General features: G+C 46.2%; 1 pseudogene across 1 annotated transcript; it reads right to left on the bottom strand.

Annotated features, from left to right (window-relative positions):
- Positions 1–461: 461 nt before the first annotated feature.
- Positions 462–18,452, bottom strand: LOC149441085 (uncharacterized; annotated as a pseudogene). The gene is made up of 10 exons (XR_016307434.1): positions 18,388–18,452; positions 17,176–17,295; positions 16,190–16,324; positions 15,980–16,103; positions 15,766–15,863; positions 15,453–15,674; positions 15,224–15,374; positions 15,022–15,107; positions 6,233–6,368; positions 462–4,556 (listed from the first exon to the last, which is right to left on the bottom strand). The product of XR_016307434.1 is annotated as an uncharacterized LOC149441085 (transcript).
- Positions 18,453–22,476: the final 4,024 nt, after the last annotated feature.

The following is a 22,476-nucleotide window of genomic DNA, read 5'->3' on the forward strand; positions in this document are numbered from 1 at the left end:
AAGGATGATTGTTTGTGCTCTACAAAGTCGCACACAAGTCTCATGTATATAATTCAGGTGCGGCTTTCATGCGACTTTGGAAGGTTTACATCGAAGTGTATGGCCATCAAGTTCCATGAAAGTCAGACCAAAAGTAGCGCAGGAACTGCTTTTCAAGTCTTGAAGTTGCACAGAAAGGAATGGTACTCATTGGGAAACACATCCTGTGACTTGTCATACGACTTTGGACCCCATGACAAGCTGCACAAGTGTGAAGGGGCTCTAAATCTTCACAAAGTGTCCTCCGGCAGAGAAGTATCAAGGTGTTTCACCCCAGACTCTTTAACCACTTGACCTTCGGAAGGTTTTACCCCTTTCATGACCAGGCTATTTTTGCTATTCAACACCGTGCTCCTTTAACTGGCAACTGCATGGCCATGCGACACTGTATCTAAATGACATTTTTTTCACACAAACACAGCTTCTTTTGGTGGTGTTTGATCACCACTGGGGTTTTTTTTTATTTTTATCATGATATGAACAAAAAAGACAGAAAAATTGGAAAAAAATAATTTTCTAATTTATAAAACACATCCAATAAAATGTTGTCATCAATTTAGGCCAAAATGTATTCTGCTCCATGTCTTTGGTTATAAAAAACCCCAAAACTAACAAGTGTATATTAACTGGTTGGTGTGAAAGTTATAGCGTCTACAAACTCTGGTACAGTGTACAGATGGAAGGATGGATCGATAGATAGATAGATGATAGATGAATAGATAGATAGATAGATAGAGATGAAGAGAGAGAGAGAGAGATGAAGAGAGAGAGAGAGAGATGGAGAGAGAGCGAGAGAGAGAGAGAGAGATAATAGATAGATGATAGAGAGAGAGATGAGAGAGAATATATAGATAGATGATAGAGAGAGAGAGAGAGATGAGAGAGAGAGAGAGAATAGATAGAGGATAGATAGATTAATAGATGAGAGAGAGAGAGATGATAGATAGATAGATAGATAGATAGATAGATAGATAGATAGATAGATAGATAGATAGATGAGAGAGAGAGAGAGAGAATAGATAGATAGATAGATGATAGAGAGAGATGATAGGTAGATAGATAGATAGATAGATAGATAGATAGATAGATGATAGGTAGATAGATAGATAGATAGATAGATAGATAGATGATAGGTAGATAGATAGATAGATAGATAGATAGATAGATAGATAGATAGATGATAGGTAGATAGATAGATAGATAGATAGATAGATAGATAGATGATAGGTAGATAGATAGATAGATTAATAGATAGGAGAGAGAGAGAGAGGGGGGGGGGGTAGAGAGAGATGAGAGAGAGGGGGGGGGGAGAGAGAGAGATGAGAGAGAGAGAGAGAGGGGGGGGGAGAGGGAGAGAGAGATGTACAGTGAAGGAAATACGTATTTGCTCCCCTGCTGATTTTGAATGTTTGCCCACTCACAAAGAAATGATCGGTCTAAAAATCGAATGTTCGGTGTATTGCAACCCAGAGACAGAATAGCAACAAAAAATTCAGCAGAAATGCATGTCTAACAAATGATGACTGATCTGCATGTTCATGAGGGAAATAAGGATTTGATCCCCTTCACAAAACATGACTTGGTGGCAAATCCCTTGTTGGCAATCACAGAGGTCAGACGTTTTCTGTAGTTGGCCCCCAGGTTGGCCACTTCTTCTTGAGCCACTCCTTTGTTGCCTTGGCCAGTGATGTCTATGAGTAAGGCTTATTGCCGAAACGCGTAAGTCGTTTTATATGCAGATTTTATTTGCTCAATAAAGTTTGTTATTCGTGAAGACGAGTTCCGGCTGATGGCTATGACTAAGGCTTTTTGCTGAAACGCGTAAGCCATTTTACTCGCTCAATAAAGTTTATTATTCAGGAAAACAAGTGCCGGCTATGCCAATCCTCATCATCCTGTGCTTTAGCCGATTACCCAGACATTGGGAATGGTGGAGACCCGACCTCCGGAGAACAGAGGATGCACAAGGCCTGTAGGTACAGAGACCAAGTAGAAGCACAGAGGGCAGAGAGCTCTTTTTATGGCAGCTGAATGGTAAATAGGACCATATGATGAAGGAAGAAGTAGGCAGCACCATACTCCATGCAAGACGCATCATACTCCATGTAAGACACATAATCCAGTGAAAGCCACCCTGTCAGTAAAATTGGTCACTTATCCCATTAAAATACCTCAAAATCAGCTGTAAATCAGGAGAACCCCTTTAAAGGCCCATGACACATCACCAAATATTTGCACCTCAGATTTACTGAACTAGGTAAGTCTTTCTTCTAGAGCAGGAGTCTCCAAACTACAGCCCTCCAGGTGTCGAGGAACTGGCAAGTCCCATGAGGCCTTGCAGGGGGTTTCCAAACTACGGCCCTCCAGGTGTTGAGGAACTGCAAGTCCCATGAGGCCTTGCAGGGGGTTTCCAAACTACGGCCTCCAAGTGTTAAGAAACTGCAAGTCCCATGAGGCCTTGCAGGTGGTTTCCAAACTACGACCTGCAAGTGTTAAGAAACTGCAAGTCCCATGAGGCCTTGCAGGGGTATCCAAACTATGGGCCTCCAGGTGTTGAGGAACTGCAAGTCCCATGAGACCTTGCAGGGGGTCTCCAAACTATGGGCCTTCAGGTGTTGAGGAACTGCAAGTCCCATGAGGCCTTGCAGGGGGTCTCCAAACCATGGGCCTTCAGGTGTTGAGGAACCACAAGTCCCATGAGGCCTTGCAGGGGTCTCAAAACTGTGGGCCTCCAGGTATTGAGGAACTGCAAGTCCCATGAGGCCTTGCAGGGATCTCTAAGCTATGGGCCTCTAGGTGTTGAGGAACTGCAAGTCCCATGAGGCCTTGCAGGGGTCTCCAAACTATGGGCTTCCAAGTGTTGCGGAACTGCAAATCCCATGAGGCCTTGCAAGACTCTGAAAGCCCACAGGGAAGACTCCCAGAGGCAGAGGCATGATGGGACTTGTAGTACTTTAACAGCTGGAGGGCCATAGTTTGGAGACCAAATAAGGATAAAAAAGAAACATCTCTGATATGGTGGGGTTCAATTTTCTATTTATTTATACTGTCCTGAGGAAGTTGAATGGAGGGCAGAATCATCCTTTGTATGGTGACATGGAGCTATCAGGAAAAAACATTTCCCACACTCCAGGAATACGGCTTGTCCCTTGTGTGAGACCTCTGCTGTGTAGGAAGATGGGACACCTCTGGAAAACATTTCCCTCACGCCCGAAAGTAATGCTGCTTCTCACATGTATGAGATCTTTGATGCCTAACAAGGTCTGATTTCTGTGAAAAACATTTCCCGCACTTAGGACAGGAATACAGCTTCTCCTCTGTGTGAGACCGCTGATGTACGTAAAGATGGGATGACTGTGAGAAACATTTTCCGCACTCAGGGCAGGAATACGGCCTCTCCCCTGTGTGAATCCTCTGATGTTTGTAAAGACTGGACTTTTCCGGAAAACTTTTACCACATTCAGTACAGGAATACGGCTTCTCCCCCGTGTGAGATCTTTGATGTCTAACATAGTCTGATTTATGTAGATAACATTTCCCACAGCTTGGGCATGAATACGGCCTCTCCCCTGTGTGAGACCTTTGGTGTTTAACAAGATCTGATTTCTGTGAAAAACATTTCCCGCATTCAGGACAGGAATACGGCTTCTCCCCCGTGTGAATCCTCTGATGTCTGTAAAGTCTGGACTTCTCCGGAAAACATTTTCCACACTCAAGACAGGGAAAAAGCTTCTCCCCTGTGTGAGTTCGTTGATGTGTGACAAGTTTTGATTTCTGTGAAAAACATTTCCCGCACTCAGAGCAGGCATGTGGCTTCTCCCCTTTGTGAATCCTTTGATGTGCGTAAAGATTTGATTTCTCTGAAAAACATTTCCCACACTCAGGGCAGGAGTACGGCTTCTCCCCTGTGTGAGATCTCTGATGTGTAACAAAGTCTGATTTCCGTATATAACATTTCCCACACATGGGGCAGGAATACGGCTTCTCTCCTGTGTGAGACATTTTATGTCTAGCGAGGTCTGATTTCTGTGAAAAACATTTCCCGCACTCAGTGCAGGAATACGGCCTCTCGCCCGTGTGAGACTTTTGATGTCTAGCAAGGTCTGATTTATGTAAAAAACATTTCCCGCAGTCAGGGCAAGTAAATGGTTTCTCTCTGGTGTGAGATCTTTGATGTCTAACAAGGTCTAATTGCTTTGAAAAACATTTCCCGCACTCAGGACAGGGATTTATATTTTTCGTCTGATGCATGTAAAGATGGGACGAAGCATTATAACTTTCCCAACATTCAGGACAGGAACATTTCTCCTCCCCCTGAATTCCGGCACCATCCCCCACAGTACGAGGTTGCTCAGAGTCGGAGGGATTTGATGGTCCATCCACACTGTGAAGTCCACCATCCATAGCTGAGATCATTGTTGTTTCTCCTGCACAATCTCTTGTGATGTCCTCATCTTCCATTTTACAGCTTAGAGGTAAAGTGAGATGATCCTTTGAGGGTTCCTCGATGGTGTGTCCTGGAGATATAAAAACATGATCAATAGATGCATGAGGGTGAGTTCACCTAAATCATTCCATCTGGATCAGGTAGGTTTTAGTGAGCAGATGTTCTCTGTAGATGTCCCAACCAGCTGCGACTTCCCCTCTTCAGTAAAGGGTCCTTTGGTCCTCCCCCCAGATCACTTCTACATTTCCCCAGCCTTGTCAGAAGAGCAGGAACCAATGGGGACTGGGAAGGGCATGCTCTTCACACAACCACAAGCCTAGACATTGGGTCATGTGATCCCTGATAATGAAGAGGTTCAAAGTTTAGACTTGGAGACCCTTTAGTAGAGAACAAGAGACCATAGGCCTAGGTATCAAATCCAGATTCCATCTGGATCAGGTAGGTTTTAGTGAGCAGACGTTCTCTGTTGATGTCCCAACCAGCTGTGACTTCCCCCTCCATGGATTTCCCAACCAGCTGTGACTTCCCCTCTTCAGTAAAAAGCTCCTTTGGTCCTCCCCCCAGATCACTTCTACATTTCCCCAGCCTTGTCAGAAGAGCAGGAACCAATGGGGACTGGGAGGGGCATGCTCTTCACACAACCACAAGCCTAGGCACTGGGTCATGTGATCTCTGATAATGGAGAGGTTCAAAGTTTAGACCTGGAGAACCTTTAGTAGAGAACAAGAGACCATAGGCCTAGGTATCAAATCCAGATTCCATCTGGATCAGGTAGGTTTTAGTGAGCAGATGTTCTCTGTGGATGTCCCAACCGGCTGTGACTTCCCCCTCTGTGGATTTCCCAACCAGCTGTGACTTCCCCTCTTCAGTAAAAAGGTCCTTTGGTCCTCCCCCCAGATCACTTCTACATTTCCCCAGCCTTGTCAGAAGAGCAGGAACCAATGGGGACTGGGAGGGGCATGCTCTTCACACAACCACAAGCCCAGATGCTGGGTCATGTGATCTCTGATAAGAAAGAGGTTCAACGTTCATACTTGGAGAACCTTCAGCACAGAACAAGAGATCATAGGCCTAGGCATCTGGATTACTACTGACTTTTTACCCCAACAAGAGTGTTAATAGAGTTTTAGTTAATCTTTAGCTATACCTCAGCTAAATGAAGTATTAGTAAGAGGAGTTCGAGAAGGATAGTGCATGTCAAAAGACTGGAAAAAAATCCTCTGTACTGCAATTAGCTGAAGTAAAAATTGAGCTGGATTCAACATTCTTGTCTTTCTGAAGAGTTAAGCTACGTACCTGTGGATGGTGCCTATTCAGCAGGTGACCATACTTTCTGGACAGACTGGGCCTAAAGTGGTATGTCAATGCATTAAGTGTCATCTGGAACAGAACAGTAGGGGTGCTATGTACCACTTAGTCTGTCATACTGGGGGATCCGAGAGCCCCTATATTTTTTAGAGATCTTTTTTAGAGGATTTTTTCCGAAACATGTGTAAAGGTTATTTACCAGAGCAATCCCCCAGGCAAGGTACTGCCATATGTTGAGGGCATAAGGCCCAGGAATGTAGTCAAACACTTGCCCCCCTTTCCTCTCCTGCTTAGTTGCATGCTTAGATGAGCATCTGGTATGTATTTTTAGGAGGAACCCTCTTTTCACCTATGACATCACTCATCTCCCGCCCTACTCTGGACCAATTAGTGTGCAGTAACAGAGCAGTGATAACAGAAGAATATATTGTGGCTCACCTGTGCTGATCTCTGTAGGAGTGTCCTCCTCTTTGAATGTCCTCGTCATTCCAGCCTCCTCCGTATATTGCTGATCATCCCTCACATACGTCTCTTCTACTTCACCCTCAACTTTCATCTTCATCAGATCTTCACCCTAAACCAACAGAATGGAAGAAGATACCATTGTGAAGGATGCACATCCATGGAGACTCACTAACCAAGGTGAGGACCTTGCTTGGTGGAGGAGGAATGAGGAGAGAGTTTACTTTGAGCACGTAAAAAAAACAAAAATGCTGTGAATCAATTATCACAGCCTGCAATGCCACTGGCTGCCACTTGAAGTGCAATGTCACCCAAATCTAGCTGGCTGGCCACACACAGGCAGATACAAATCTTGCATACAACCTGGTGCACTTCAAGGGTTGTGGAGTCTCCTAGTAAATTCTGGACACGTCTGAGGTTGCCCAAGCGAGAATCTTGGTGTAATCACTTCTTCCCCTGACCACACACACCAGACACGTTTTTCATGCATGAATTATGAAAGCCACAGTCATCGGCATCCTCAGCTCCCTTGGCATCCTCAGCTCCCTCAGCCTCCTCATCTCCTTCAGCTTAGTCAACTGCCTCGACGTATTCAGCTCCCTCGGTGTATTCAGCTCCCTCGGCGTATTCGGCTGCCTCGGCGTATTCGGCTGCCTCGGCGTATTTGACTGCCTCAGCATCCTCAGCTCCCTTGGCATTCTCAGCTCTTTCAGCTTATTCAGCTCTATCAGCAACTTCAGCTCCCTCAGTAACCTCAGCTCATTCAGCTCCCTCGGCATCCTCAGCTCATTCAGCTCCCTCGGCATCCTCAGCTCATTCAGCTCCCTTGGCATCCTCAGCTTTACCAACTCCCTCGGCATCCTCAGCTCCCTAGCTTATTCAGCTCCCTTGGCATCCTCAGCTCCTTCAGAATAGTCAGCTGCCTCAGCATCCTCATCTCCTTCAGCTTAGTCAGCTGCCTCGGCGTATTCAGCTCCCTCGGCGTATTCAGCTCCCTCGACGTATTCAGCTCCCTCGACGTATTCAGCTCCCTCGACGTATTCAGCTCCCTCGGTGTAGTTAGCTCCCTCGTATTCAGCTGCCTCGGCGTATTCAGCTGCCTTGGCATCCTCTTCTTTAATGGCATCTTCAGCTCCCTTGGCATTCTCAGCTCTTTCAGCTTATTCAGCTCCCTCAGCAACTTCAGCTCCCTTGGCATCCTCAGCTCATTCGTCTCCCTCGGCATCCTCAGCTCTTTCGTCTCCCTCGGCATCCTCAGTTCCTTCAGAATAGTCAGCTGCCTCAATATCCTCATCTCCTTCAGCTCATCCTCAGCTCATTCAGAATCTTCAGCTCCCTCGGCATCCTCAGCTCATTTGTCTACCTTGGCATCCTCAGCTCATTCAGCATCCTCAGCTCATTCAGCTCCCTTGGCATCCTCAGCTCATTCAGCATCTTCAGCTCATTCAGCTCCCTCGGCATCCTCAGCTCATTAAGCTCCCTCGGCATCCTCAGCTCCTTCGGCATCCTCAGCTCCCCTGTCACTACTCCTAGCATTGACTAATCCTTTTTCTGGCAGCCATCACTGCTATTAGCATCATCCGCACTCAACTAAGATGGTATTTGTTCCACTATCTTGTAGGCCTTTCTATCACGCTCTGTAGTACATTAACTGTTACATAACAGAACTTAATTGATCCTTCCTTGGATTGGTCGACCCTTTCTTTGATCGATGAAATGACCCTTCAATCGATCAATCTTTGCTTCCTTCCTTCCATTGATCCTTTCTTCAAACCTTCCTTCGGTTGAAGGATTGATCGATAAATGGAAGGATAAATCAATAAAAAGAAGATAAAAAGGAAGGATCGATCAATCAATAAAAGGAAGGATCGATCAATAAAAGGATCGATAAAAAGTAGGATCGATGGATCAAAGGAGGCATCAAAACTACTTTAGAGTGAACCTAGGTTTTAGGCAGCAAGGATAAGGGAGGAGAAACGAGGGTTAAAAAAAAAAAACACGGATGTATCAAAGCCGCATAGGAATGTTTCTTATCTATGCTGATGCGACTTTTGTGAGATAACATAGAAGTATATTGGGCTGAAATCGCAATGAGGTTAGGACATTTTTTTTTTTCCTTGTCATGCAATTCTGTGAACAAAGGCTTGAGAATGTCTAAAGTCGCAATGAAGTCTCATCAAAGTCATCCATAGTCGCACTGGAAATCACATGAACATTGCATTTGAATAGTAAGAAGTAATAGGGGGAAAACGCAACACAAACGTGGCAAAAATATCAAAAATGCATAATGTGCTGCTTTAAATTTAATGCACTGTGGGAAAACCGCATACACATTTTTGATGCGCTCTTCATAGAGAGCAGTGTGTAAGTAGCCCTAGTTTGGTACATAGAAGCCGCTTATTATCTCCAGGGGAGACGTACATACAAATATGTACAAAAAAGGTAAAAATTACAAAAACACCGGAGAGAAAAAAAAAAGGACAGACAGAAATATTGTCATTGACTATGGAAAAAGAGAGAAAACAGAAATACCTTTCAGCATTCAGACAGTATAGTTCATCTTTAGATAAAAATAAGTGAGCGCACTACAAGTAGCAGCTGAGCACAATAGGTATCGAGATAAAACCTAAAAATCAAATATAAAATAACGTAGAAATAAATCTGATAAATTGCCTTTATAATATATAATAAATTAATTAAAGTTCATGAATATCTGATCGTAAAAACTATATGTCCCAAAAGTGACAATTGTGATCTGGAGGTGACTACCTCGAAGGTATTTCGGTGCTCATGCAGATGGAAATAATAAAATTGCGCACTCACCAGATGCACAATTTTAATTTGCATATATATATATATGAATATAGATGTCCTCTCAATGGGATCAACGTGGAGTAGATGAAAAGTAATCCTTCCTCTGAAGGGTAGATGTCACAGCGGGTGATCCCAGGGTTTAAAACTGATCCAAAACAGCCAGAGGTCCCTTACAGGGTATGGTGGATGCAGTATCCTGGGTAGACAGGAGATCCCCTCTCTGGGTGCTGAGATGGACCTTAGATGGGCTTCTGCGAATAAATTCACTCCACCAGGGAGTTAAACAAAAAACAACCCCTAGGGGCAGTCCTTGTTTTTGGCCAAACCCCACATCTGCACTACACAGCTCAGTTGGGAGCCAGCAGTAAATAGGAACCAATAACCGAGGCAGGAAACCATACAAGAAGGTGGGTGCTGTGTCCTTCAATGATTGCAGAAGAAAGAATTTTACAAGTACAAAAAATACAATTTTCTCCTTCGTTCAGTGTAGGAAACAGCTGAATCTGTAGATCATGACCAATGGGATGTCCCAAAGCAGGGCCAGAAGCAAAGGAGGTGGGCTCAGAAGTAAACATTATTATTATTATACAGGATTTATATAGCGCCAACAGTTTGCTCAGCGCTTTACAATATAACGGGAGACAATACAGCAAGGATACAGTTCAATACAAGAGGGATAGGAGGGCCTGATCCTGGGAGCTTACAATCTAGGAGGGGCTAGTGGCACAAAAGGTAGTAAATATGGGGGATGGACTGGTTGGAAGAGTAGAAGATTCCAGTATTAGCTGAGGGTAGGATAGGCTTCCCTGAAGAGAGAGGATTTCAGAGATCGCCTAAAAGTGAACAGAGTAGGCGATAGTCTGATAAATTGGGGTAGAGAGTTCCAGAAGATGGGGGAAGCTCTGGAGAAGTCCTGGAGACAAGCATGGGAGGAGGAGACAAGGGAGCTAAAGAGCAGGAGGTCTTTCAAGGAGCGGAGATGACGGTTTGGGTGATATTTGGAGACAAGATCGGTGATGTAATTTGGGGCAGAGTTATAAATGGTTTTATACGTTATTGTTAATGTTTTGAATTTTATCCATTTGGCAATGGGAAGCCCATGGAGGGATTGGCAGAGAGGGGTGGAGGACACTGAAGGGAAGCCAGTGGAGGGATTGGCAGAGAGGGGTGGAGGACACTGAATGGAGGCCAGTGGAGGGATTGGCAGAGAGGGGTGGAGAACACTGAATGGAGGCCAGTGGAGGGATTGGCAGAGAGGGGTTGAGGATACTGAGTGGAGGCCAGTGGAGGGATTGGCAGAGAGGGATGGAGAACACTGAATGGAGGCCAGTGGAGGGATTGGCAGAGAGGGGTTGAGGATATTGAGTGGAGGCCAGTGGAGGGATTGGCAGAGAGAGTTGGATGACACTGAGTGGAAGCCAGTGGAGGGATTGGCAGAGAGGGGTGGAGGACACTGAATGAAGGCCAGTGGAGGGATTGGCAGAGAGGGGTTGAGAATACTGAGTGGAGGCCAGTGGACTGATTGGCAGAGAGGGATGGAGAACACTGAATGGAGGCCAGTGGAGAGATTGGCAGAGAGGGGTTGAGGATATTGAGTGGAGGCCAGTGGAGGGATTGGCAGAGAGAGGTGGAGGACACTGAGTGGAAGCCAGTGGAGGGATTGGCAGAGAGAGGTGGAGGACACTGAGTGGAAGCCAGTGGAGGGATTGGCAGAGAGGGGTGGCTGATAAAGAACGGTTACTAAGGTGGATGAGTCTGGCAACAGCATTCATGATAGACTGAAGAGGGGATAGCCAGCGATGAGGTTGGCCAATGAGGAGGGAGTTACAATAGTCAAGGCGAGATATAACAAGGGAGTGAATAAGTTGCTTAGTGGTTTCCGAGGTTAGGAACGGCCATATCTTGGAGATGTTGCGGAGGTGAAGTCTACAAGATTTGGACAGTGATTGGATTTGGGGCTGAAAGGACAGATGGGAGTCTAGGATGACACCTAGTACCCTGGCATGAGGGGAGGGACTGATGGTTGTGTTATTGATCTTGATGGAGAAGTCAGGGGAGGGGGCACGGGCTGGAGGGAATACTAAGAGCTCAGTTTTGGAAAGATTGAGTTTGAGGAAGTGGAGTGACATCCATGCCAATACGTCACTTAGTAGGTTAGTAATGTGAGAGGAGACTGAAGGGGTGAGGTGAGGCATAGAAAGATAGATTTGTGTGTCAAACATAAACATCCAAAAATAGTAAGGGAGCACACCCAAGCAGAACTCAAACTGCTGCCTGCAATACCTTATGGTCAAAAGTAGCTTCTGCAGAGGGAGCAATATCAACTTTCTAAAACTTGGTAAAAGTACGAACGGGTAGCCGCCTTGTAAACCTGAGCCACAGAGTCAAAATGATGACAAGCCCAGGATGTGTTGGAGCTCTTGGTAACGGGACACGGGAGTTTCCCAGCCTGAAAGGACATAGGCATCAGAGGAATCCACCTGGAAATGGTAGACAATGAGGCCACCTGTCCTTTCCTAGGACCATCAGTGACTACGAACAGGGAATCCGTCTTCAGAAGGGAGGCTGCAGGATTCAGTAAATTCTAGTGGCCCAAACCACATCATGAAGTGCCACTTCCTTAGGATGGGAGGGATTAGGACACAGAGAAGGCAAGACGATGTCCTCATTCAAGTGAATGGCCAACACAACCTTCAGCAGGAAAGAAAACCGAGGCCAAAGTACCATCTTATCACTATGTAGCAATAAAACCGGTTGCTTACCAGACAGAGCTGCTAGTTCTGTTAAAATGTTGGCCACCAGGATGGCCTACTTTTGCAAGAGAGTCAAAGGAGGAATTTCCCAGATATTTAGCAGGACTAAAAAAAACTAAATTCAGATCCAACAGTGTCAGTGGAAACATTGTAGGTGGAAAGACTCGCATAACTCCATGGATGAAAGTACAAACCAGAGAAAGGGAAGCCAATGGGCATTGGAAAAGTATGACCAAAGCAAAAACCTGACCCTTCATGGTGATCAGTGCATTAGGCCGGTCCACATAAATTCTGAGCAAGTAAAAACCCAGCGATTTGCAATAAGCAATATAAGCCTTCTAGGTACAATAATAAATGAAATGGTAGGTGGACTTTGGAGCCAGAAGCATCGAAGAAATAACAGCAGAAGAAAAAGTCTCTTGTTCTTCAGCACCTGGCTTTCAAACAGCCATAATGCTAAGGCCAGTGACTGTGAAGCAGGGTGGCAGATCGGACCTTGGATGAGAAGGTCCAGGTGTAACAGAAGATGTCATGGAACATGTCTATGACATCTGTCACCAAACAGATGCAACTGCGCTCATCTCTTCAGAGTAACAATCAGCTCTCCTGCTCTGCTCTATCCTCTGTATCAACTGGGGGTTCAGAGGAGGAAAGACATAGATCAAGTAGTACCTGTCATAGAGCCACCAGTGCATCCAACACATTGGCCCAGGGACCTTTTTCCCTGGCCACAAACCTAGGAATTTTCCGATTAAATCAGGACACAAGGAGATCAATATCTGGTCTGCCCCAGCGTTGACAAATCTGGAAAAAAAATATCCAAATAAGATGAGACCACTGCCCTTGATCCAGACATTGAAGATTTAGATAGTCCACCGACCAATTGTCCACTCCCAGAATGTGAACGGTGGACAAGGCTGGAACATGAAGTTCCACCCAACCAAGAATCAGATACACCTCCAGCGCAGCTGCTGAGCGCTTTGTACTGCCCTGGTGATTGATGTAGGCCACAGCTGTGATGTTATCCCACTGGACTCTGATTGGGCAATCCTTGAAAAGAGCCATCTAATGGATGAGGAAGAGATTGATCATTCTAAGTTCCAAGATGCTGACGGAAAGCATGGTTTCCTCTGACCTTGAAACAATAACTGACTTGTACTGCCCTGGTGATTGGTGTAGGCCACAGCTGTGATGTTGTGCCACTGGACCCTGATTGGGCAATCCTTGAAAAGAGCCATCCAATGGATGAGAAAGAGGTTGATCATTCTAAGTTCCAAGATGCTGACGGAAAACATGGTTTCCTCCATTGACCTTGAAAATGACAACTGGACCAGCACTTCCTTCCAATTGTGTCAGGGAGTGAGGGGCCAGACACACAAGGAGGTGCAATTAAAGGTAGATTTATTTACACAGAAACAAGGCAAGAGCCTATGCAAGTCCGACAGCAACAGCGGATGACTTGGTAGGACAGAAGTTCTCCTGCCGAGGTCGTCTTCCAGGATCATCAAGTCGAGAACCAGCGGGAATCGTAGCCAAAGCCGGGGTCAGAAGCCAGGAAGAATGGTCGCCAGAGCCGGGGTCAGAAGCCAGGAAGAATGGTTTCCAGAGCCGGGGTTAGAAGCCAGGAAGAAAGGTCGCCAGAGCCGGGGTTAGAAGCCAGGAGGAGTCTTAGCCAAAGCCAAGTCGGTATCCAGGAGAGTAAAGAGTTAACTGAACAGGAGCTTGCTGCTGTGCAACAGACAGGACACGAATGCAATGGACAGCTGCAAACAGCAGACTTAAATGTGATAAGCCGCCACCTCCTGGGAGGAGCCGCAGAGGGCTGAAAGCACAAAGGATCCCACAATGCTTTGCAGACCTAAATGGATGCCAGCATATGGAGCAGCACAAGCCCTAAAGAAAAGTAGGACCTTGATAAATTGAACAGACTGGAATCCGTTATAGTGTAAATTATTCCATCAAAGAAGGAACCATAAGGAAATCCTTTTGAGGTTTTGTTATGCTTATGAGTCGCAAACCAGATTGTGGAGATCTCTGACTTCAAAGGCAATTCCTCAATTTTCAAAGTTCTCCCGAAGAGCCCTAGTAAGAGCCAAAATCAGCTCTTTTTCTCATGTCAAAATAGCAGATGGAAACTTATTTTTGCTGTTAGAAGTTGCTGATGTGGTTCCTGCCTCCATGGTGGTCTCCAGACCTGCAAGAGAAGCATGTTCATCTCCCAAGATTTCGAACACAGATGCCAATGATGGCGGGCAATTTGTAGGAGGCTTCTGCAATAAGGCCCTCTCCAATTGATCAATTGTTAAACTTTAATAAGGGGCCCTGGCTCGCATCCTGAGCCGAAACAGTGGCCTCCAGGAATGAGGATTTTAGTAGGAGATGCTGAGAGTGTCCAAGTGGGAAGCAGCCCCAGTCACCCTGCAACTGGCAGAGGAGGGGAGAGGATCCCCAAGTACCCCTTGACACAACCACCATGACTCAGTCATGACTATAAAGGGGTGAATGTTTGCAGACAACAAGTGTTCCCAAACAGGAACTTCTCACCACACCATGCACACACCTAAGGAGAAACAGCAGTGGTACCTGTTACAGAGAGGATCTGATGGGGTTGCACTCAGGAAGAAGGACCACCCCTCGAGAATACAAGAAACACCAGTCCCAGCGGGAAAACTCCAGCAAGACAGGTGCCCACAGTAAAAAAAAATGGCAGTTGCGGGATGACTGCAACAGCTTACCCATTGCTGCTAATAAAGTATACAAATCCCTGTAGAAGGGATCTTGACCTGGCCCGGTGCTGTTATCTTCAGCAGTGGCTCCTGGGAAATGTCTTTGTGCCCGTGTTATCTGTGCTCAGCAGTTGGCATAGCAAGACTCAGGCAATCCCAGGTCAGAAGCACTCTCAAACAGCACATCTCTGCCCCACAAGCAATACCGCTACCAATCTGAATCTGGTGCTGCGATGGAACGACCAGGAATGGTCATGAAGGAACACAGCCAACTGGGCCACTCCACCATAGTCGAGTGATTGCAACTGAACTCACCTGGGCAGGCAAGTGCATACTCTCGCAGGTGCATACACTTTGTCCTACCTCTTAAGCGCTAGGCAAAGAGAAATATCCAGAGAAAAGAGTCCACACATCGTCCCCACATGTCAGAATGTGAAATCACTTTATGTTCCAGACCCTCAACTCCACCTACCTGATGATAATGAGAGATGGTGTGATCTTCCTGGGAATACAGAGGACGGGGACATCTCTCTGGTGGGTTCCCATGACTGGATCCATCTGTAGGAAACACACACACTGACTGAATCCATTGTTTCTATGTGTTTATCAGATGATGGGGGATCTAGGTGGATCCTCCGTACTGCTCTCTCCTTTACAATAAAGTCTCCTCTTACCCGGTGATGTGAGGGGCAGCCAATTTTCCAACATTATGTCCTTGTAGAGATCCTTGTATGCTTCTGAAAGTTCCTCCATCATGCCATAGTGCTCATCCTCCTCTTTAAACTCTTCTTTAACAACAATATTATAATCCCCGAGGTTTCCACTCTGAATATATAATAAACATTTGTTGTAACAAACATACTGTGTATAAATCATAACTACCAATAAATGCTGATCATCTACCTGATCATGGTGGATGATGTGACCTTCCTGTGTGGAATCCCATGAATACAGAGGACGGGGACATCTCTCTGGTGGGTTTCTGTAGCTGGATGACTCCACCATGGTGTCCTGGTACAGATCTTTGTGTACTTTTTGTGGCTCCAACTCCTCCATCACACCATCATCCTCCTCCTCTTTTATCTCTTCTTTAATATGAACTTTAGAATCACTCAGGTCTCCACTCTAAATAAATATTTTAAAAAATACATAATTTGTAACAATGCAGATAATGTACAGATCCTAATGATACTATCAGTGATTGTTCCTCATCTACCTGATGATGGTGAGGGATGGTGTGACCTTCCTGTGTGGAATCCCGGGAATACAGAGGACGGGGACATCTCTCTGGTGGGTTCCCATGACTGGATCCATCTGTAGGAAACACACACACTGACTGAATCCATTGTTTCTATGTGTTTATCAGATGATGGGGGATCTAGGTGGATCCTCCGTACTGCTCTCTCCTTTACAATAAAGTCTCCTCTTACCCGGTGATGTGAGGGGCGGCTGATTGTCCATCATGACGTCCTTGTAGAGATCCTTGTGTCCTTCTAAATACTCCCACTCCTCCATGGAGAAATAGACAGTGACACCCTGACACCTTATAGGAACCTGACACACACAATGATACAGTCACCATCCAGACACATCCCTTGTCTGTTACTGGAGAATGTCCCAGAATTCCCGGCACCACTCACCTCTCCTGTCAGCAGCTCCATCATCTTCTTGGTGACTTCTAGAATCTTCTGCATGTTGTGTCTCTCAGGTTTTAGGGAGTCACATGGAGGCACTGTGATGGTCATATGATCACCTGACTTCAGAAGAGGAAATCTCTGTATTGAGGAACCAATAGGAATATCATGTTAGACTCCCAGAATCCTCCTCACCTCTCCAGTCAGGTCTGTGTTTTACTAATAGAGATAAGAGTGATGTCACGTGACCTCCCAGAATCCTCCTCACCTCTCCGGTCAGGTCTGTGTTTTATTAATAGAGATGAATGATGTCATGTGACCTCCCAGAATCCTCCTCACCTCTCCGGTCAGGTCTGTGTTTTATTAATAGAGATGAGAGTGATGTCACGTGACCTCCCAGAATCCTCCTCACCTCTCCGGTCAGATCTGTGTTTTATTAATAGAGATAAGGGTGATGTTACGTGACCTCCCAGAATCCTCCTCACCTCTCCGGTCAAGTTTGTTTTATTAATAGAGATCAGATGGATGTCACGTGACCTCCCAGAATCCTCCTCACCTCTCCGGTCAGGTCTGTGTTTTATTAATAGAGATAAGAGTGATGTCATGTGACCTCCCAGAATCCTCCTCACCTCTCCGGTCAGGTCTGTGTTTTATTAATAGAGATAAGTGATGTCATGTGACCTCCCAGAATCCTCATCACCTCTCCGGCCAGGTCTGTGTTTTATTAATAGAGATAAGAGTGATGTCACGTGACCTTCCAGAATCCTCCTCACCTCTCCGGTCAGGTCTGTGTTTTACTATTAGAGATAAGAGTGATGTCACGTGACCTCCCAGAATCCTCCTCACCTCTCTGGTCAGGTCTGTGGTTTATTAATAGACATAAGAGTGATGTCATGTGACCTCCCAGAATCCTCCTCACCTCTCCGGTCAGGTCTGTGTTTTATTAATAGAGATAAGAGTGATGTCATGTAAGCTCCCAGAATCCTCCTCACCTCTCCGGTCAGCAGGTAGATGATCTCCAGGGTGAGTTTAAGTATCCTCTCAGTCATGTGACTTCGGTCCTCCTCCATCCTCATTGATGCAGTCATGTGATGCAATCTATGCGGGTCTCCCTACAGATGGATAGCAGAGAATTATCTAGACTGAATTATTGGTTGTACAACATGAGGATGGGGATATAAGGAGTTAATAGGCGGGCTGCCCCCAATGACAAACGTAGTTTGGGTTCCTTTGTGCTTGTTGGGTTTCTAGCACCCTGCACACCTCTTATATCCTGTCCTACCAGCCTGATCAGAACGTTCTGTCACAGGTGCCGGTTCTATATATTGCTGCTTGTGGGCACGGGGGTCTACATTCTTCTTTAGCTTTAGAAGGGAAAATCAAATTCAGTGTTCTGTCCTACACATGACGAACGCAGTAAATAAGCTCATGCAGCCCCCCAACCCATACTATTTGTCTGACAATCTCTTGCCTATTAGCCTAGAAAACGGCTGTTCCTCTGTTTTTGTTTTTTTTTTTAATTCATCTTCCATGGGGTTTGGATTCAGCACCAGAACTTTAGTTGTGTTCTGTGGAGCCGTCTCCCCCCAAACCCAGGTATGTTCATCTCATCTCCAGGGAGAAGGTGACCCATCTCCACAATGAGGAGAATGTTCCGGCCCCGGAAGTTGGGGAATGTTGTGCCCCTGAAGGGGTTAATCTGGGTTCCCACACTATATATGTGTGTATCATCATCTGCTGGAGATAAAAGACGTCACAGTGATTATGGAGGAAGAGGACGGACCTGACCATGGGGGAAGAGGACGGACGTGTCCATGGGGGAAGAGGACGGACGTGACCATGGGGGAAGAGGATGGACGTGACCATGGGGGAAGAGGATGGACGTGACCATGGAGGAAGAGGACGGACGTGACCATGGGGGAAGAGGACGGACGTGACCATGGAGGAAGAGGACGGACGTGGCCATGGGGGAAGAGCACGGACGTGGCCATGGGGGAAGAGGACGGACGTGGCCATGGGGGAAGAGGACGGACGTGACCATGGGGGAAGAGGACGGACGTGACCATGGGGGAAGAGGACGGACGTGACCATGGGGGAAGAGGACGGACGTGACCATGGGGGAAGAGGACGGACGTGACCATGGGGGAAGAGGATGGACATGACGGGGGGTTACTGGGTGTACATAGGAAATAACATCTTATTACCTCCTTTGCTGCCACTTCCACCAACGTCTCCTCTCTGCTTCCTCCACAATCACCTCTCACCCAGAACTTCCTGTCTGTACCTGACATCACTTCCTGTCTGTTCCTGACATCACTTCCTGTCTGCCATAGAGATTTCTCAATATGAGTGAGATGGCCACCTTGTAGAGCTCACAAGAACTGCAGTCCCAGAAACATGTCCTACTGTGAACACGGCCTTAGGCTGTATATGTAGCAGGGGTGGACTGACAACTCATGGGGCCCCCAGGCAATAGGGGATCATGGTGCCCGTGTGTCCTTGCCCAAACTCAAAAAAACCTATGAAAAAGGTACCAGGGGCATCTCATGGGGCCCCCTACTGCTCCCGGGCCCTCGGGCAGTGCTTGAGTTTCCAAATGGTCAGTCCGCCCCTGGTATGTACTATACAGGCGTACCTTGGTTTACGAACGCCTCAGTTAACGTAATTTTCTGTTTACGAATGAAAATCCATTGACAATAATGGCTCAGTTTATGAATTTTTTCGCAATACGAACGGATTAATTGGTTTTCAATGCATTTACAAATTTTTTTTAATCATGTCCCTGTACAGTATTTATGCCGTTTAGAGGTCTGGGTGCAGAATCTATGAAGTATTATCGTTGCCATGCGTTCGGTCGTATTGCTGCGAACTGTTCCCTAAATGATGAAAATTTGCAATGTGAAAATGCTTACTTAGAATAACGCATGTCTCTTTTTGCACAGGTGGTATGTACTGCAGCATGTCAGGAACACACGGAAAAGCAAATGTGTGTGGTTGCAATTGATGAAAAGCCGGTAACTGCTCTGCTAGACTCTAGTAGTGTGGTGACCGTAGTCAAAGGTGATTTGGTAAACCCCGCAAGGATACCCCCCAGCACTATTGGGGTTATTTGTATTCATGGTGATACACGGAACTACCAGACTGCTATGGTTGAGATTGATACTCCCTGGGGCCCTGTAACACATTCAGTGGGAGTGGTACCCTCACTGCTTCATGAAGCTATAGTAGGGAGAGATTTTCCCCATTTCTGGAGGTTGTGGTAAAAGGAGAGGAGTCAGGAGGACCGAGCTCCCCCAGCTGGGGAAACACCTGAACTCACTCCTGACCCCTTTGACTGCAAAGTTGAAGTGGCAACTGTTGGTGTGTCCAAGGAAGGGGTAGATCCTTTCCCTTTCTCTGTAATGGCGGGAGGAGCTGGATTCCAACCCAGACGTTGAGGATACTGAACAAGAGATAATCTCTAGCTCTAATGAGAGTGGACAGAATATGCTGCCTGACCTAGAGGTTGAAACTGGTGTAGGAGTGTCTTTTCCCTACATGGCTCTTAAAAATAGCTTGTTGTAGTAAGTGGTAAAGCAAGGGTAGGAGGTGGTGGAGCAGCTAGTGGTCCCCAAACCCTTTCGCTGGATGGTACTAGATTTGGCCCATGGGCATATAATGGGTGGACACTTGGGTATAAAGAAAACTAAGGAGAGGATGTTATATCTCGCCTTGACTATTGTAACTCCATCCTCATTGGCCAACCTCATCGCAGGCTATCCCCTCTTCAGTCTATCATGAATGCTGCTGCCAGACTCATCCACCTTACTAAACGTTCTGTATCCTCCACCCCTCTATGCCAATCCATCCACTGGCTTCTCATTGCCCAACGGATAAAATTCAAAACATTAACAATAACATATAAAGCCATTTATAACTCCGCCCCAAATTACATCACCGATCTTGTCTCTAAATATCACCCAAACCGTACTCTCCGCTCCTCACATGACCTCCTGCTCTCTAGCTCCCTTATCTTCTCCTACCATGCTCATCTCCAGGACTACTCCAGAGCTTCCCCCATCCTCTGGAACTCTCTACCTCTGCTCACTTTTAGGCAATCTCTGAAAACCTATCTCTTCGGGGAAGCCTATCCTGCCCTCAGCTAATAATGGAATCGTCTACTCTTCCAACCAGTCCATCCCCCATAGTTACTACCTTTTGTACCACTAGCCCCTCCCTCCTAGATTGTAAGCTCCAAGGAGCAGGGCCCTCCTATCCCTCTTGTATTGAACTGTATTGTTGCTGTATTGTCTCCCGTTCTATTGTAAAGCGCTGAGCAAACTGTTGGCGCTATATAAATCCTGAATAATAATAATAATAACCCAGAGATTCTTTTGGCCAGGTTTGCATGCAGATGTCAAAGAATATTGTCAGAGATCCAGGTATGACCAGAGATGTGTGGACTGACACAGGGAAACGCAGGCTTCAAGTATGGTGTAAAAGTAATATAATTTATTTAAGGTTAAACAATACACAGAGCACAGAGTGCAAAACCAAACCAAGCCTTAAGCTAGTCTCAATATATGCGGGAACACAAGCGTAGTCAGGCAGGCTGGGTCGGTAACTATCGGGCAGGTAGGTACAGAAGGAGTAGGCGGGGAGTAGTCAGGTCACGAGCCAGGTTCAGCAACTAACGGGCAGGTAGGTACAGGAGGAGCAAGCCGAGAGTAGTCAGATAAAGAGCCAGGGGTCAGTGCAGGAGACAGTCAGCAGGATCAAAGCAGGGTCTGCAACAAAGGGTACTTCACAGAACAGAGGATCAGGCACAGGTAACAAGATACAGGGGCTCATGGGAAACAACACCAAGGCACTGACTGCAGGCCTGGCCATTGCTTAAATACACCTCCTGTAATCAGCCTCAGGTGATGGCTTAACTGCAGGAGATTCTGGCTGCTGAGCGCACCCGCTGGCCAGCACTGGTACTGTAGCCCACAAGGCAGGTGAGCCCCAGCACCACCTGTGCTGAGCCCATTCCTGACAAGTATTGTGAGTCATGCCCAGAATGTCAGTATTCTGCACCTTCTCCCCATTTTCACAGTCCACTAGTACCTTTACCAATAAATGAAATGCCTTTTGAAAGAGTGGGCAAGGATCTAGTGGGACCAGTAGTAAAGTCTGCCTGGGGCAATCAGCACATACTGGTTATACTGGACTATGCCACCCAATATCCTGAAGCCATTCCCTTGCGTAATACCTCTGATAAGACTATTGCCAGAGAGCTTTTCCGGGTATTTGGTCGTGTAGATATTCCAAAAGAGATATAACGGATCAGGGAACGCCATTTATGTCCAAAGTCATGAAAGAATTATGCAAGTTGTTCAAAATCTCCCATCTCTGTACCTCGGTCTACCACCCCCAAACCGATGGGCTTGTGAAGAGATTTAACAAGACGTTTAAGAATATGTTCAAAAAGGTGCTGGACAAAGATGGGAGAAATTTGGATTTTTTGTTACCATACCTCATGTTTGCTATACGAGAAGTACCTCAGGCGTCTACAGGGTACTCGCCTTTTGAACTACTGTATGGTAGACATACCAGGGATTTGCTAGATGTCACAAAAGAAACATGGGAGGGAGAGACCACGCCCTATAGAAGCGTTAGCGAGCATATCTCACAGATGCAGGATAGAATCACAGCCGTCATGCCACTTATATGGGAACATATGGAGCAAGCCCAGGAGGCCCAGAGAAGAGTTTATAACTGGGGTGCCAGGATCCATACCTTCAACCCTAGGGATAGAGTGCTGGTGCTAGTTCCCACCATGGAGAGTAAATTCCTTGCAAAGTGGCAAGGTCCCTTTGAAATTAGGGAGAAAGTGGGGGAAGTAAATTATAAAGTTTACCAGCCAGGGAAAAGGAAACCTGAGCAACTATATCACGTTAGTCTCTTAAAACCTTGGAAGGCCAGAGAGAGTTTACTGGCAGTACCAAGCACCCAAAAGGACATGGTCCCTCAGGTACCTGTAACTGAAATCTTGTCAGTAGCCCAACAGAATGATGTTAAGGAATTTGTGAGAAGAAATTAAGATTTTTTCTCTCACCTACCTGGACACAGCTGGGTGTCCGTGTAAATGTAAAGCCCTATAGAATACCCAAGGCCAGGCGGGAAGCGGTGGCAAATGAAATAAAGAACATGTTAGAGTTGGGAGTGATCGAGGAATCTCACAATGAGTGGTCAAGTCCCATAGTGTTGGTCTCAAAGCCAGATGGAACCATTCGATTTTGTAATAATTTCAGGAAATTGAACAGTGTGTC

The sequence above is a fragment of the Staurois parvus genome, unplaced genomic scaffold (assembly GCF_062004578.1).
Source record: "Staurois parvus isolate SC_StPar_1 unplaced genomic scaffold, SC_StPar_1.0 ptg001026l, whole genome shotgun sequence".
NCBI classification, from domain to species: Eukaryota; Metazoa; Chordata; class Amphibia; order Anura; family Ranidae; genus Staurois; species Staurois parvus.